The sequence below is a fragment of the Oncorhynchus gorbuscha genome, unplaced genomic scaffold, assembly GCF_021184085.1.
Source record: "Oncorhynchus gorbuscha isolate QuinsamMale2020 ecotype Even-year unplaced genomic scaffold, OgorEven_v1.0 Un_scaffold_778, whole genome shotgun sequence".
NCBI lineage: Eukaryota > Metazoa > Chordata > Actinopteri > Salmoniformes > Salmonidae > Oncorhynchus > Oncorhynchus gorbuscha.
Genome location: NW_025745808.1, coordinates 201743 through 220304, shown reverse-complemented (window position 1 = coordinate 220304; position 18562 = coordinate 201743). Strand labels below are relative to the sequence as shown.

The 18562-nt window shown below is 42.2% G+C and overlaps 1 pseudogene; it reads left to right on the top strand.

Annotated features, from left to right (window-relative positions):
- The first annotated feature begins 3474 nt into the window (after positions 1-3474).
- LOC124020239 overlaps positions 3475-18562 on the top strand; it is a 93315-nt pseudogene continuing 78227 nt past the window's right edge.

Sequence of the window (18562 nt, the reverse complement as noted above, 5' to 3'; positions counted from 1 at the left end):
ACAGGCTGTCTAACCCTCTAATACCAGGTAGATCTGTGTTTGATGCTGACATTGTGCCACTAATAACCCTGGCAATGCTCATGCCCTACAGTATATGTGGCTCTTCACTGTGAGATATGACTGGTTGAGAATCAGGCCATGTGCTGACCTTCCTGTTGTCTTCACTGTGAGATATGACTGGCTGAAAATCAGGTGACCTTCCTGTTGTCTTCACTATGAGATATGACTGGTTGAGAATCAGGCCATGTGCTGACCTTCCTGTTGTCTTCACTGTGAGATATGACTGGTTGAGAATCAGGTGACCTTCCTGTTGTCTTCACTGTGAGATATGACTGGTTGAGAATCAGGCCATGTGCTGACCTTTCTGTTGTCTTCACTGGGTTACCTGGTGGTGTTACCTGGTGGTGTTACCTGGTGGTGTTACCTGGTGGTGATACCTGTTGGTGATACCTGGTGGTGTTACCTGGTAGTGTTACTTGGTAGTGTTACCTGGTGGTGATACCTGGTGGTGTTACCTGGTGATACCTGGTGGTGTTACCTGGTGGTGTTACCTGGTAGTGTTACTTGGTAGTGTTACCTGGTGGTGATACCTGGTGGTGATACCTGGTGATACCTGGTTGTGTTACCTGGTGGTGATACCTGGTGGTGATACCTGGTGGTGTTACCTAGTGGTGATACCTGGTGGTGTTACCTAGTGGTGATACCTGGTGGTGTTACCTGGTGGTGATACCTGGTGGTGTTACCTGGTGGTGATACCTGGTGGTGTTACCTGGTGGTGATACCTGGTGGTGTTACCTGGTGGTGATACCTGGTAGTGATACCTGGTGATACCTGGTTGTGTTACCTGGTGGTGATACCTGGTGGTGATACCTGGTGGTGATACCTGGTGGTGTTACCTAGTGGTGATACCTGGTGGTGTTACCTAGTGGTGATACCTGGTGGTGTTACCTGGTGGTGATACCTGGTGGTGTTACCTGGTGGTGATACCTGGTGGTGTTACCTGGTGGTGATACCTGGTGGTGTTACCTGGTGGTGATACCTGGTAGTGATACCTGGTGGTGTTACCTGGTGGTGATACCTGGTGGTGATACCTGGTGGTGTTACCTGGTGGTGATACCTGGTGGTGTTACCTGGTGGTGATACCTGGTGGTGTTACCTGGTGGTGATACCTGGTGGTGATACCTGGTGGTGTTACCTGGTGGTGATACCTGGTGGTGATACCTGGTGGTGTTACCTGGTGGTGATACCTGGTGGTGTTACCTGGTGGTGTTACCTGGTGGTGTTACCTGGTAGTGATACCTGGTGGTGATACCTGTTGGTGATACCTGTTGGTGTTACCTGGTAGTGTTACCTGGTAGTGTTACATGGTAGTGTTACCTGGTGGTGTTACCTGGTGGTGATACCTGGTGGTGTTACCTGGTGGTGTTACCTGGTGGTGATACCTGGTGGTGATACCTGGTGGTGTTACCTGGTGGTGTTACCTGGTGCTGTTACCTGGTGGTGATACCTGGTGCTGTTACCTGGTGGTGATACCTGGTGGTGTTACCTGGTGGTGTTACCTGGTGCTGATACCTGGTGGTGTTACCTGGTGGTGTTACCTGGTGCTGATACCTGGTGGTGTTACCTGGTGATGATACCTGGTGGTGTTACCTGGTATCCTGGTGGTGTTACCTGGTGCTGATACCTGGTGGTGTTACCTGGTATCCTGGTGGTGTTACCTGGTATCCTGGTAGTGTTACCTGGTATCCTGGTGGTGTTACCTGGTGGTGTTACCTGGTGGTGTTACCTGGTGCTGATACCTGGTGGTGTTACCTGGTGCTGTTACCTGGTGGTGTTACCTGGTATCCTGGTGGTGTTACCTGGTGATACCTGGTGGTCTTACCTGGTGGTGATACCTGGTGGTGTTACCTGGTGGTGATACCTGGTGGTGTTACCTGGTGGTGATACCTGGTGGTGATACCTGGTGGTGTTACCTGGTGGTGTTACCTGGTGGTGATACCTGGTGGTGATACCTGGTGGTGATACCTGGTGGTGTTACCTGGTGGTGATACCTGGTGGTGATACCTGGTGGTGTTACCTGGTGCTGATACCTGGTGGTGTTACCTGGTGCTGTTACCTGGTGGTGTTACCTGGTATCCTGGTGGTGTTACCTGGTGATACCTGGTGGTCTTACCTGGTGGTGATACCTGGTGGTGTTACCTGGTGGTGATACCTGGTGGTGTTACCTGGTGGTGTTACCTGGTGGTGTTACCTGGTGGTGATACCTGGTGGTGATACCTGGTGGTGATACCTGGTGGTGTTACCTGGTGGTGATACCTGGTGGTGATACCTGGTGGTGTTACCCGCTAGACCTTCCACAGGAACATAAACGTAACATTTTACCTGTAAACCTTTTGCTTTCTATGCATTCATTTTATTAAAGGCGAAAGTTCACCACTGTGTTACATTAGAGCACCGTCTACCCTGTTCTCTGTACCCAGGCCTGTATTACTGTACATTATCTCTCTGTCTCTAACCATCCTCTACCCTGTTCTCTGTACCCAGGGGGGAACAGGCCTGTATTACTGTACATTACCTCTCTGTCTCTAACCATCCTCTACCCTGTTCTCTGTACCCAGGCCTGTATTACTGTACATTATCTCTCTGTCTCTAAACATCCTCTAGCCTGTTCTCTGTACCCAGGCCTGTATTACTGTACATTACCTCTCTGTCTCTAACCATCCTCTACCCTGTTCTCTGTACCCAGGCCTGTATTACTGTACATTATCTCTCTGTCTCTAACCAGCCTTTACCCTGTTCTCTGTACCCAGGCCTGTATTACTGTACATTACCTCTCTGTCTCTAACCATCCTCTACCCTGTTCTCTGTACCCAGGGGGGAACAGGCCTGTATTACTGTACATTATCTCTCTGTCTCTAACCATCCTCTACCCTGTTCTCTGTACCCAGGGGGGAACAGGCCTGTATTACTGTACATTATCTCTCTGTCTCTAACCATCCTCTACCCTGTTCTCTGTACCCAGGGGGGAACAGGCCTGTATTACTGTACATTACCTCTCTGTCTCTAACCATCCTCTACCCTGTTCTCTGTACCCAGGCCTGTATTACTGTACATTATCTCTCTGTCTCTAACCATCCTCTACCCCTCTGTACCCAGGCCTGTATTACTGTACATTATCTCTCTGTCTCTAACCATCCTCTAGCCTGTTCTCTGTACCCAGGCCTGTATTACTGTACATTACCTCTCTGTCTCTAACCATCCTCTACCCTGTTCTCTGTACCCAGGCCTGTATTACTGTACATTACCTCTCTGTCTCTAACCATCCTCTACCCTGTTCTCTGTACCCAGGCCTGTATTACTGTACATTACCTCTCTGTCTCTAACCATCCTCTACCCTGTTCTCTGTACCCAGGCCTGTATTACTGTACATTATCTCTCTGTCTCTAACCACCCTCTACCCCTCTGTGTGTTGTCCCAGGGGTGAACAGCCTTGCCCAGTCACTGAGTGCCAACCAGTCCATCCCCAGCACCCTCAGTCACCTGGACCTCTCAGGGAACATACTGCGGGCAGACGACATCCCGGTAGGTGGCGACATGGTCACATCTGTCTTGGTCACTTCCTTAATAACTGAGTCATAATGGGTAGAGTTGAGAGGAGAAAAGGACGTTTTGTTCATTTGCACAGATATCGAAACAAGACTTAACTGAAGATGGGAGAGATCCAGCAGTACCCGGTCGTCTAGTCTTCACACACCGAGTCCTATTGCGTCGTCTCCCCCTCCTCCGAGCCAGGGAGACGCACAACACAACCATAGTCCGAATCACACTGACATCTAGCATCAATCATACCACATCGATTGTGTTCACTAGTCTCTCTACCCAGCTCAGTGTTGATGCCTGTGTCTCCGTGGCGAGGCTGTAGTCAGCTGGGTTTAAATCAGTCATCTGACTCTGTGGGATCACCTTGTAGATCTTGACACACTGTGAGCTACTAGAGACTGATGGGAAGGTTGATGTCAGAGGACAAGTCCTTCTGATTGGCTTAAAGGGTGATGGATTAGAAGCCTTCACTTTCTGAGACCGTCAGGCCTGATGGAGCTTTGTTCAGGGGTTCCCATGGGAACGCAGGCCTATACACACACCACACACACACACATCTGATGACATCAGTGCTCTCAGTATAGCTGTTGATTACAATCTTGAAGGGTCACCCATGACAACCCCTGACAAGAGATACTATGGCCTTCAGAGGAATCACTATATGTTGACAGGAAGCAGTATTACCTGTTACCTTTAGACAGCATCAGGTCATTGTTTATCCAGACAGTATTACCTGTTACCTATAGACAGCATCAGACCATCATTCATCCATCCAGACAGTATTACCTGTTACCTTTAGACAGCAGCAGGCCATTGTTTATCCAGACAGTATTACCTGTTACCTATAGACAGCATCAGGCCATCATTTATCCAGACAGTATCACCTGTTACCTATAGACAGCATCAGGCCATCATTTATCCAGACAGTATTACCTGTTACCTATAGACAGCATCAGATCATAATTTATCCAGACAGTATTACCTGTTACCTATAGACAGCATCAGACCATAATTTATCCAGACAGTATTACCTGTTACCTTTAGACAGCATCAGACCATAATTTATCCAGACAGTATTACCTGTTACCTATAGACAGCATCAGACCATAATTTATCCAGACAGTATTACCTGTTACCTATAGACAGCATCAGACCATAATTTATCCAGACAGTATTACCTGTTACCTATAGACAGCATCAGGCCATCATTTATCCAGACAGTATTACCTGTTACCTATAGACAGCATCAGACCATAATTTATCCAGACAGTATTACCTGTTACCTATAGACAGCAGCAGGCCATAATTTATCCAGACAGTATTACCTGTTACCTATAGACAGCATCAGACCATCATTTATCCATCCAGACAGTATTACCTGTTACCTATAGACAGCATCAGGCCATCATTTATCCAGATAGTATTACCTGTTACCTATAGACAGCATCAGACCATAATTTATCCAGACAGTATTACCTGTTACCTATAGACAGCATCAGACCATAATTTATCCAGACAGTATTACCTGTTACCTTTAGACATCATCAGGCCATTGTTTATCCAGACAGTATCACCTGTTACCTTTAGACAGCATCAGGCCATTGTTTATCCAGGCAGTATTACCTGTTACCTTTAGACAGCATCAGACCATCATTTATCCAGACAGACTGTCTTGTTGCTAAAACTTTTTTTTCCTCAATTTTTCTACCAGCATTTCTACCATTTCCTGGGCCAACCCAACAGCCTGACGACTCTGGACTTGTCCAACACAGACTGTTCTCTGGACCTGGTAAGTGAGACCATAGTCTGGTGTGCATTTCCTGCGTGTGTGTGTGTGTTCCTGTCGCCTAGTGATGGATCTTAATCCCGCTTCAGAAGCGGCATGACTTTACAGACAAGTGAAAGGCCGTTCATGTCTCCAGAGAAGGTTTCGTGTCGGCGTTTAAATAGCCGTAGTGTTGCCTACCCTAAAAGACAAAACAAACAGGCCGTAACCAAGGTGTTTCCGAGGAGCGACGTACCAGGATATCTGAATAGACTCATCGATACAGCCTACTGTAGTTTCATATGAGGAGACAAATACACCACCAACCACTCAGAGGGAGGGAGAGAGAGGAGGGGCAGGCAGAACAATGTGCATTTATCTGGTCATCTGTGTCTCACTAAGTAAAATGTAAATGTGTCACCTAAAGTTACCTAAAGTTACCCTAAAGTAACCTAAAGTAACCTAGAGTAACCCTAAAGTAACCCTAAAGTAACCTAAAGTAACCTAAAGTTACCCTAAAGTTACCTAAAGTAACCCTGAAGTAACCCTAAAGTAACCTAAAGTAACCTAAAGTAACCTAGAGTAACCCTGAAGTAACCCTAAAGTAACCCTAAAGTAACCCTAAAGTAACCTAAAGTAACCTAAAGTAACCCTAAAGTAACCCTAAAGTAACCCTAAATTAACCTAAAGTAACCCTAAAGTAACCCTAAAGTAACCCTAAAGTCACCCTAAAGTCACCCTAAAGTCACCTAAAGTTACCCTAAAGTCACCCTAAAGTCACCCTAAAGTTACCCTAAAGTTGCCCAAAGTTACCCTAAAGTTACCTTAAAGTTACCCTAAAGTTACCCTAAAGTTACCTTAAAGTTACCTTAAAGTTACCTTAAAGTTACCTTAAAGTAACCTAAAGTTACCCTAAAGTTACCCTAAAGTTACCTAAAGTTACCCTAAAGTTACCTTAAAGTAACCCTAAAGTAACCCTAAAGTAACCCTAAAGTAACCTAAAGTAACCCTAAAGTCACCCTAAAGTTACCCTAAAGTTACCTAAACTAACCTAAAGTTACCTAAAGTTACCCTAAAGTAACCCTAAAGTTACCTAAAGTAACCTAAAGTAACCTAAAGTTACCCTAAAGTTACCCTAAAGTTACCCTAAAGTAACCCTAAAGTTACCTAAAGTTACCTAAAGTAACCCTAAAGTTACCCTAAAGTTACCTAAAGTAACCTAAAGTTACCCTAAAGTTACCTTAAAGTTACCTAAATTAACCCTAAAGTTACCCTAAAGTTAACCTAAAGTAACTTAGTTACCCTAAAGTCACCTAACGTTACCTAAAGTTACCCTAAAGTCACCTTAAAGTCACCTTAAGTCACCCTAAAGTCACCCTAAAGTTACCTAAAGTTACCCTAACGTTACCTAAAGTTACCTAAAGTTACCCGAAAGTTACCTAAAGTTACCTAAAGTCACCTTAAAGTTACCTAAAGTTACCCTAACATAACCTAAAGTTCGCCTCTTCCTCTGGTTTTATAGCCATATAATTGTAGTTAGACTATAACATGGAAAATTATGTTTTGTAATAACAGCACTGATTTTAATTATGTGGGGGAGGGGAGATAAAACATTTGGTTATGGATTTTTCTGAACATTAAGGATCCCAACTTTGTTTAAATGTTTTTTTAACTGGTTTGCTCCAAAGCCTTACCAGAACGTTTGATCAGTGATACATTGTAACCACTCCCATGAACCACCATGTCCATGGACCTTACCAGAACGTTTGATCAGTGATACATTGTAACCACTCCCATGAACCACCATGTCCATGGGCCTTACGAGAACGTTTGATCAGTGATACATTGTAACCACTCCCATGAACCACCATGTCCATGGACCTTACCAGAACGTTTGATCAGTGATACATTGTAACCACTCCCATGAACCACCATGTCCATGGCCAGATGGTGTTGAATCAAACAGGATAGACTAAGATGTTGACCAAACTGGCCGCTTTGCGTGCGTGAGCATTGTAAAATAAATGTACACATACATGTCATTCAGTCATTTCATCCAAGTCCCTCTGTGTGTTAATGGCTAATGGTTAATAAATGACTTAAATGTAAATGTAAATGTAAAGGCTAAAGCTGGTATCTGTGCTAATCCACTCCTCTGTATTATAGGTGTGTTAATGCTAATGGCTAATGCTAGTGGCTAAAGCTGGTATCTGTGCTAATCCACTCCTCTGTATTATAGGTGTGTTAATGCTAATGGATAATGCTAGTGGCTAAAGCTGGTATCTGTGCTAATCCACTCCTCTGTATTATAGGTGTGTTAATGCTAATGGCTAATGCTAGTGGCTAAAGCTGGTATCTGTGCTAATCCACTCCTCTGTATTATAGGTGTCTTAATGCTAATGGATAATGCTAGTGGCTAAAGCTGGTATCTGTGCTAATCCACTCCTCTGTATTATAGGTGTGTTAATGCTAATGGCTAATGCTAGTGGCTAAAGCTGGTATCTGTGCTAATCCACTCCTCTGTATTATAGGTGTGTTAATGCTAATGGCTAATGCTAGTGGCTAAAGCTGGTATCTGTGCTAATCCACTCCTCTGTATTATAGGTGTGTTAATGCTAATGGATAATGCTAGTGGATAAAGCTGGTATCTGTGCTAATCCAGTCCTCTGTATTATAGCTGTGTTAATGCTAATGGATAATGCTAGTGGCTAAAGCTGGTATCTGTGCTAATCCACTCCTCTCTATTATAGGTCTGTTAATGCTAATAGCTAATGCTAATATCTGTTCTAACCAATTCCTCTGTATTCCAGGTGTGTTCTGCTCTCCTGAGGGGCTCCGTCCAGAACCTCTCTGTCCTCAACATGTCCAAGAGTGTATTTGCACATAGGTGAGACCCACGACATCCCATAATATAACAACCAGCAGTAGAGTAGGGTATCTCCCCACATGGCCCAGTTGGTCACAAAGTGTTAGTTCTTATATGGCTGCCACCAAAGACCCCATTTTGTGGCTTTGCAGCTGTAGTCAGATTGTAATGTATTTAAATATGAATATATTAATATTTAGCTAGTCTGTGGGTGGTTGTCATTTATCAATGTGTCCGAACTCAGGAGGATTGATAGCTGTTAATTAGAGAAGCTGTCTGATGAGAGCTTTTCTCAACTAGCCTACCTGGTTAAATAAAGGTCAAATTTAAAAATAAAAAAAAGTATATGATTTAATTTTCTGTTTTAATATCAATTCAATTCCCAGAGAGGCAATTACTGTAGAAACAACAACAATAACATGACAGCATACCACAACCATACCACATCCATAACGCATCCATACCGCATCCATACCACACCCATACCACACCCATACCACACCCATACCACAACCATACCACATCCATACCACACCCATACCACACCCATACCACACCCATACCAGAGGTCTATCTAAAGTTCAATCTAGACATACAGCACCAGTCAAACGTTTGGACACACCTACTTATTCAAGGGTTTTTCTTTATCTTTAAAACTATTTTCTACATTGTAGAATAATAGTGAAGAATTCAAAACTATGAAATAACACATATGGAATCATGTAGTAACCAAAAATAATATGAAGAGACTTGCTTGGGCCGAGAAACACGAGTAATAGAGATTAGACCGGTGGAAATCTGTACTTTGGTCTAATGATTCCAAATTTGAGATTTTTGGTTCGAACTGCTGTGATCTCCGCATGTGTGGTTCCCACAGTGAAGCATGGAGGAGGTGGTGTGATGGTTTATCACATAAATATTTCACATTTGAAAGTGAATTGCATTAGAAACAAATAATTTTACTTCTAACTTTAAATGTTCCCAATGCAGCACACTCTTGTAAGAATAACTACCACCACCCTGGATAATTAGATTAATATAAATAATTGATTCTTAAAAGTGATAAAGCAATAGAATGGGAAACGTTTTACCAGACTAGATACATATCAATCTAACTTTTTTTTTAAATAGACACTTACAAACAAATACAAGAACATGTTTCAGTATAATACAATATGCAAAAAGATATAGATTTATTCAATGTTAATACCGAAAAGTCTTTTGACCATCTTGAATTGGCTATTCGCTTCAAAACTTTGTAAGCTTTCAACTTTCCAGATGAAATAATGCATTTTGTAAAAATGATGAAATTGCTTTAGAATGGGGCACAAGACAAGGATGTCCTCTCTCCCCCCTCCTGTTTGCACTGGCAATTGAACCGTATTGGTAAACATTAGTATAATTAGTATATACAATCTCCTGATATACCTGATCAATATTGAAAAGTTATTGCCCCCCCCTTCCCTGCCCTAAATATTTTCAGAATACTCTAAAATCTTAGAATATAAAATTTACGTGGAAAAAACATCAATCTTTTAAGTAGACTACAAAAAATATCAAACACTTAGGATGCTTAATAATTGAAAGCAGACCAATATGAAAGCAGACCTAATTAAATCGAACAATCTTCCCATAATTCTAACAGGAAGAATAAACCTCTTCAGAATGGCAATGTTTTTATACTTATTCTGGGTAATGTCAATTAGCCCACCGAGGACATTCTTTTCAAAAGTATACCAATAAAACTTGTAAAAAAGGAACATTTTCCATCTTCCTAAATCTGAGGTTTTAACCTTTCAGACTTGGAATCGTATCAACTCTCCACCCAGGGCTTTCACTTGGGACATATAGTTAAATGTACTAAAGAGGAACAATGGGTACATATTGAAGATGCACATGCTCATCCCCAGAATATTTTTGTGTCTATTTTCAAAGGATAAAGCTAAGAACATGAACAACTTCATAGTTAGAAACACTATAACAATATGGAACACTATAACAATATGGAACACTATAACAATATGGAACACTATAACAACATGCAACACTATAACAATATGGAACACTATAACAATATAGAACACTATAACAATATAGAACACTATAACAATATAGAACACTATAACAATATGGAACACTATAACAACATGCAACACTATAACAATATAGAACACTATAACAATATAGAACACTATAACAATATAGAACACTATAACAATATGGAACACTATAACAATATGGAACACTATAACAATATAGAACACTATAACAATATAGAACACTATAACAATATGGAACACTATATCAATATAGAACACTATAACAATATGGAACACTATAACAATATAGAACACTATAACAATATAGAACACTATAACAATATAGAACACTATATCAATATGGAACACTATAACAATATGGAACACTATAACAATATGGAACACTATATCAATATGGAACACTATAACAATATGGAACACTATAACAATATAGAACACTATAACAATATGGAACACTATAACAATATGGAACACTATAACAATATAGAACACTATATCAATATAGAACACTATAACAATATGGAACACTATAACAATATGGAACACTATATCAATATAGAACACTATAACAATATGGAACACTATAACAATATAGAACACTATAACAATATAGAACACTATAACAATATAGAACACTATAACAATATAGAACACTATGTCAATATGGAACACTATAACAATATGGAACACTATAACAACATGCAACACTATATCAATATAGAACACTATAACAATATGGAACACTATAACAATATGGAACACTATAACAATATAGAACACTATAACAATATGGAACACTATAACAACATGCAACACTATATCAATATAGAACACTATAACAATATAGAACACTATAACAATATGGAACACTATAACAATATGGAACACTATAACAATATGGAACACTGTAACAATATAGAACACTGTAACAATATAGAACACTGTAACAATATAGAACACTATAACAATATGGAACACTATAACAATATAGAACACTATAACAATATAGAACACTATAACAATATGGAACACTATAACAATATGGAACACTATAACAATATGGAACACTATAACAATATGGAACACTATAACAATATGGAACACTATAACAATATAGAACACTATAACAATATGGAACACTATAACAATATGGAACACTATAACAATATGGAACACTATAACAATATAGAACACTATAACAATATAGAACACTATAACAATATGGAACACCATAACAATATAGAACACTATAACAATTTACCCTCTGACCTGCACTTTACCCTCATCATGTGAGTCAAAGGCAGGGTTTTACAGGTAACCAGGAGTGGTTACAACCCTGATCAGCCAATCAGAGGTGTCCCTAACAGCGATGACTGTTATCAAGGAACCTTACATCATCCAATAAGGATTGGTTCAACTTCCTGATTTGTGTAGCAGGAAGAGAATGATCTGAATGCAGGCGTTATGGGGTAACAGTTTTTAATGCCTTAGCAAAACAGCTATCCATCCCTCTCCTCCCTCTATCCCATGCCAGCAGCATACCACCCTGCAGCATACCACCCTGCAGCATACCACCCGGCAGCATACCACCCGGCAGCATACCACCCTGCTGCATACCACTGCTGGCTTGCTTCTGAAGCTAAGCAGGGTTGGTCCTGGTCAGTCCCTGGATGGGAGACCAGATGCTGCTGGAAGTGGTGTTGGAGGGTCAGTAGGAGGCACTCTTTCCTCTGGTCTAAAAAAATAAACATATATCCCATCACCCCAGGGCAGTGATTGGGGACATTGCCCTGTGTAGGGTGCTGTCTTTCGGATGGGACGTTAAACAGGTGTCCTGACTCTCTGTGGTCACTAAAGATCCCATGGCACTTATTGTAAGAGTAGGGGTGTTAACCCCGGTGTCCTGGCTAAATTCCCAATCTGGCCTTCATACCATCATGGACACCTAATCATCCCCAGTTTACAATTGGCTCATTCATCTCCTCTCCTCTGTAACTATTCCCCAGGTCGTTGCTGTAAATGGGTTCTCAGTCAAATTAACTGGTAAAATAAGAGTTTAAAAATATATAAATCAATTATTCCTCCCTCTCTCCCCCTCCCCCTCCCTCCTCTGTCACTCACCCAGGCCTAGGGTGTGTACACACACCAACAATCTGCCAATCCTGTTTCTGCCTCCCCTGCAGTTTTCAACTCTCTCTCTCTCTCTCTCTCTCTCTCTCTCTCTCTCTCTCTCTCTCTCTCTCTCTCTGTCTCACACACATCAACAATCTGCCAATCCGGTTTCTCCCTCCCCTACAGTTCTCACCTCTCTCTCTGTCTCACACACATCAACAATCTGCCAATCCTGTTTCTCCCTCTGCTGCAGTTTTCACCTCTCTCTGTCTCTCATACATTCACAAGCTGATCCTGGGACAGAGCTCTTTTCACCTCTCTCTGTCTCTCATACATTCACAAGCTGATCCTGGGACAGAGCTCTTTTCACCTCTCTCTGTCTCTCATACATTCACAAGCTGATCCTGGGACAGAGCTCTTTTCACCTCTCTCTGTCTCTCATACTTTCACAAGCTGATCCTGGGACAGAGCTCTTTTCACACCCTTGGAACTTGACACTGAGATTTCTATCCACTTCACAGCCCCCTAAACTGAAAGGCCCACCGCTCTGCTCTCACAGACAGGGGAACAGATTGAACATTTTGCATGGTTGCTTAGCCAGTCAGTTCCTTGAATTAACCTGAATATATATATATATATATATATATATATATATATATATATATATCTCCTCACATCATTACCCCATCACAGTGTCTCTCCTCACATCATTACCCCATCACAGTGTCTCTCTTCACATCATTACCCCATCACAGTGTCTCTCTTCACATCATTACCCCATCACAGTCTCTCACATCATTACCCCATCACAGTGTCTCTCCTCACATCATTACCCCATCTCAGTGTCTCTCCTCACATCATTACCCCATCACAGTGTCTCTCCTCACATCATTACCCCATCACAGTGTCTCACATCATTACCCCATCACAGTGTCTCTCTTCACATCATTACCCCATCACAGTGTCTCTCTCCACATCATTACCCCATCACAGTGTCTCTCTTCACATCATTACCCCGTCATAGTCTCTCACATCATTACCCCATCACAGTGTCCCTCTTCACATCATTACCCCATCACAGTGTCTCTCCTCATATCATTACCCCGTCACAGTGTCTCTCCTCACATCATTACCCCATCACAGTGTCTCACATCATTACCCCATCACAGTGTCTCTCTTCACATCATTACCCCATCACAGTGTCTCTCCTCATATCATTACCCCGTCACAGTGTCTCTCCTCACATCATTACCCCATCACAGTGTCTCTCTTCACATCATTACCCCATCACAGTGTCTCTCCTCATATCATTACCCTGTCACAGTGTCTCTCCTCACATCATTACCCCATCACAGTGTCTCACATCATTACCCCATCACAGTGTCTCTCTTCACATCATTACCCCATCACAGTGTCTCTCTTCACATCATTACCCCATCATAGTCTCTCACATCATTACCCCATCACAGTGTCCCTCTTCACATCATTACCCCATCACAGTGTCTCTCCTCATATCATTACCCCGTCACAGTGTCTCTCCTCACATCATTACCCCATCACAGTGTCTCTCCTCACATCATTACCCCATCACAGTCTCTCACATCATTATCCCATCACAGTGTCTCACATCATTACCCCATCACAGTCTCTCACATCATTATCCCATCACAGTGTCTCTCTTCACATCATTACCCCATCACAGTGTCTCTCTTCACATCATTACCCCATCACAGTGTCTCTCTCCACATCATTACCCCATCACAGTGTCTCTCTGTGGACAGAGCTAGCCTTTCACAGTCTCTCTGGGGACAGAGCTAGCCTATCACAGTCTCTCTGGGGACAGAGCTAACCTATCACAGTCTCTCTGGGGACAGAGATAGGCTATAAGGGAGGGTGTGGGAGCGGAGGACGAGCTGCTGTGTTTTATAAAAAGGATTCCTATACACCATAATAATGAAGACTGTGGCCATATCAGGGCTACTGGGTTTATATACACCATAATAATGTAGCCATATCAGGGCTACTGGGTTTATATACACCATAATAATGTAGCCATATCAGGGTTACTGGGTTTATATACACCATAATAATGTAGCCATATCAGGGCTACTGGGTTTATATACACCATAATAATGTAGCCATATCAGGGCTACTGGGTTTATATACACCATAATAATGTAGCCATATCAGGGCTACTGGGTTTATATACACCATAATAATGTAGCCATATCAGGGCTACTGGGTTTATATACACCATAATAATGTAGCCATATCAGGGCTACTGGGTTTATATACACCATAATAATGTAGCCATATCAGGGTTACTGGGTTTATATACACCATAATAATGTAGCCATATCAGGGCTACTGGGTTTATATACACCATAATAATGTAGCCATATCAGGGCTACTGGGTTTATATACACCATAATAATGTAGCCATATCAGGGCTACTGGGTTTATATACACCATAATAATGTAGCCATATCAGGGCTACTGGGTTTATATACACCATAATAATGTAGCCATATCAGGGTTACTGGGTTTATATACACCATAATAATGTAGCCATACCAGGGCTACTGGGTTTATATACACCATAATAATGTAGCCATATCAGGGTTACTGGGTTTCTATACACCATAATAATGTAGCCATATCAGGGCTACTGGGTTTATATACACCATAATAATGTAGCCATATCAGGGTTACTGGGTTTCTATACACCATAATAATGTAGCCATATCAGGGCTACTGGGTTTATATACACCATAATAATGTAGCCATATCAGGGTTACTGGGTTTCTATACACCATAATAATGTAGCCATATCAGGGCTACTGGGTTTATATACACCATAATAATGTAGCCATATCAGGGCTACTGGGTTTATATACACCATATCAGGGTTACTGGGTTTCTATACACCATAATAATGTAGCCATATCAGGGTTACTGGGTTTATATACACCATAATAATGTAGCCATATCAGGGCTACTGGGTTTATATACACCATAATAATGTAGCCATATCAGGGCTACTGGGTTTATATACACCATAATAATGTAGCCATATCAGGGCTACTGGGTTTATATACACCATAATAATGTAGCCATATCAGGGCTACTGGGTTTATATACACCATAATAATGTAGCCATATCAGGGCTACTGGGTTTATATACACCATAATAATGTAGCCATATCAGGGTTACTGGGTTTATATACACCATAATAATGTAGCCATATCAGGGCTACTGGGTTTATATACACCATAATAATGTAGCCATATCAGGGCTACTGGGTTTATATACACCATAATAATGTAGCCATATCAGGGCTACTGGGTTTATATACACCATAATAATGTAGCCATATCAGGGCTACTGGGTTTATATACACCATAATAATGTAGCCATATCAGGGCTACTGGGTTTCTATACACCATAATAATGTAGCCATACCAGGGCTACTGGGCTTCTCGCCTAACATCTCCTAGCTGTGACAGTATTCCCTGTATACTCCACTATTGGCCTCGTTCAACACATCCTGATTGGTCACATTCTGTTTCACTGCAAGTGAAAGGAAATGGAGAGCAGCGTTCCACTGTGGTTCACAAGGCTACTATACTATGGCCTCTCAGGTATTGTCTCTTGCCTGGGCTTACTATCCTCTCTTCTGTTTGTCTCCAGGAAAGGCAAAGATGTGCCTCCATCCTTCAAGCACTTCTTCAGCAGCGCCGTGGCCCTCAGCTGCATCAACCTTTCAGGAACCAAACTCCCTCCAGAGGCCTTGAAGTGAGCAGACTAACCATGTCTCTGTCTTTCTCTGTCTGTCTTTGTCTTTCTCTGTCTGTCTTTGTCTTTCTCTGTCTCTGTCTGTCTGTCTTTCTCTGTCTCTGTCTGTCTTTGTCTTTCTCTCCTCTCTGTCTTTCTCTCCCCTCTCTGTCTTTCTCTCCTCTCTCTCTGTCTTTCTCTCCTCTCTCTGTCTTTCTCTCCTCTGTCTCTGTGTCTCAGTCTTTCTCTCCTCCCTCTGTCTCAATCTCTGTTCTTCTCTCCCCCCTCTGTCTCAATCTCTGTTCTTCTCTCCCCCCTCTGTCTCAATCTCTGTTCTTCTCTCCCCCCTCTGTCTCAATCTCTGTTCTTCTCTCCCCCCCTCTGTCTCAATCTCTTCTGTCCCTCCTTCTCACTTTCCCTCTCTCTCATCTCCTTCTTTCTCTCTCTGTGTCTCTTCTCTCTCTTACGCTCCCCTCCAATATATATATTTTTCCTAATAGGAAATAGAGCTACAATAGAGAACACCTTCCTAATATTGATTTGCACCCCCTTTTGCCCTCAGAACAGCCTCAATTCGTCAGGCATGGACTACAAGGTGTCAAAAGCGTTCCACAGGGATGCTGGCCCATTTGGGTTCTAATGCTTCCCACAGCTGTGTCCAGTTGGCTGGGATGTCCTTTGGGTGGTGGACCATTCTGGATACACACGGGAAACTGTTGAGCGTGAAAAACCCAGCAGTTCTTGACGCTTCTGGCACCTATGACCGCTCCCTGTTCAAAGGCACTTTAAGCTCTTGTCCTGCCCATTCACCCTCTGGATACATAAACAATGCCCCCCCCCCCAGGGCGCCAGGCTGCCCTGCATCACGCACTCCTATCATCCATTACGCACACCTGCCTTCCCTCATCACGCCCATCAGCGATATTGGACTCAGCTGGTCTCACTCATCACCTGTTATTACCTCTCCTATATGTGACTCACTCATCACTCATCACCTGTTATTACCTCTCCTATATGTGACTCACTCATCACCTGTTATTACCTCTCCTATATGTGACTCACTCATCACCTGTTATTACCTCCCCTATATGTGACTCACTCATCACCTGTTATTACCTCTCCTATATGTGACTCACTCATCACCTGTTATTACCTCTCCTATATGTGACTCACTCATCACCTGTTATTACCTCTCCTATATGTGACTCACTCATCACCTGTTATTACCTCTCCTATATGTGACTCACTCATCACCTGTTATTACCTCTCCTATATGTGACTCACTCATCACCTGTTATTACCTCTCCTATATGTGACTCACTCATCACCTGTTATTACCTCTCCTATATGTGACTCACTCATCACCTGTTATTACCTCTCCTATATGTGACTCACTCATCACCTGTTATTACCTCTCCTATATGTGACTCACTCATCACCTGTTATTACCTCTCCTATATGTGACTCACTCATCACCTGTTATTACCTCTCCTATATGTGACTCACTCATCACCTGTTATTACCTCTCCTATATGTGACTCACTCATCACCTGTTATTACCTCTCCTATATGTGACTCACTCATCACCTGTTATTACCTCTCCTATATGTGACTCACTCATCACCTGTTATTACCTCTCCTATATGTGACTCACTCATCACCTGTTATTACCTCTCCTATATGTGACTCACTCATCACCTGTTATTACCTCTCCTATATGTATCAGTTCCTCAGCTCTGGTCCCCACTTCTGCTTTGATTGTCTTTTGTTTGTGTTTCCTGTTTGCTGACGCTGTTCCTGTCTCGTTCCATGTCCGTTATTTATTAAATGTTGCAAGTCCCCGTACCTGCTTCGTCTCTCCAGCGTCATCCCATGTGACAAACAATCCATGTCTCAGTTATCTCAACTCTTATAAAACCTTCTCTGTCCTGTCTCATCCCCTTCGTTTACTCTGACTGAAGTGGATTTAACACGTGACTTTCCCCTGGATTCACCTGGTCAGTCTGTGTCAGGGAAAGAGCAGGTGTTCCTAATGTTTTGTACACTCAGGGTATATTTCACTCTCTCAGCATCCCATAAACTAGACTGGATTCTTCATCCCATGAACTAGACTGGAGTCTTCATCCCATAAACTAGACTGGATTCTTCATCCCTTAAACTAGACTGGATTTTTCATCCCTTAAACTAGACTGGATTCGTCATCCCATAAACTAGACTGGATTCTTCATCCCATAAACTAGACTGGATTCTTCATCCCATAAACTAGACTGGATTCTTCATCCCTTAAACTAGACTGGATTCTTCATCCCATAAACTAGACTATTCTTCATCCCATAAACTAGACTGGATTCTTCATCCCATAAACTAGACTGGATTCTTCATCC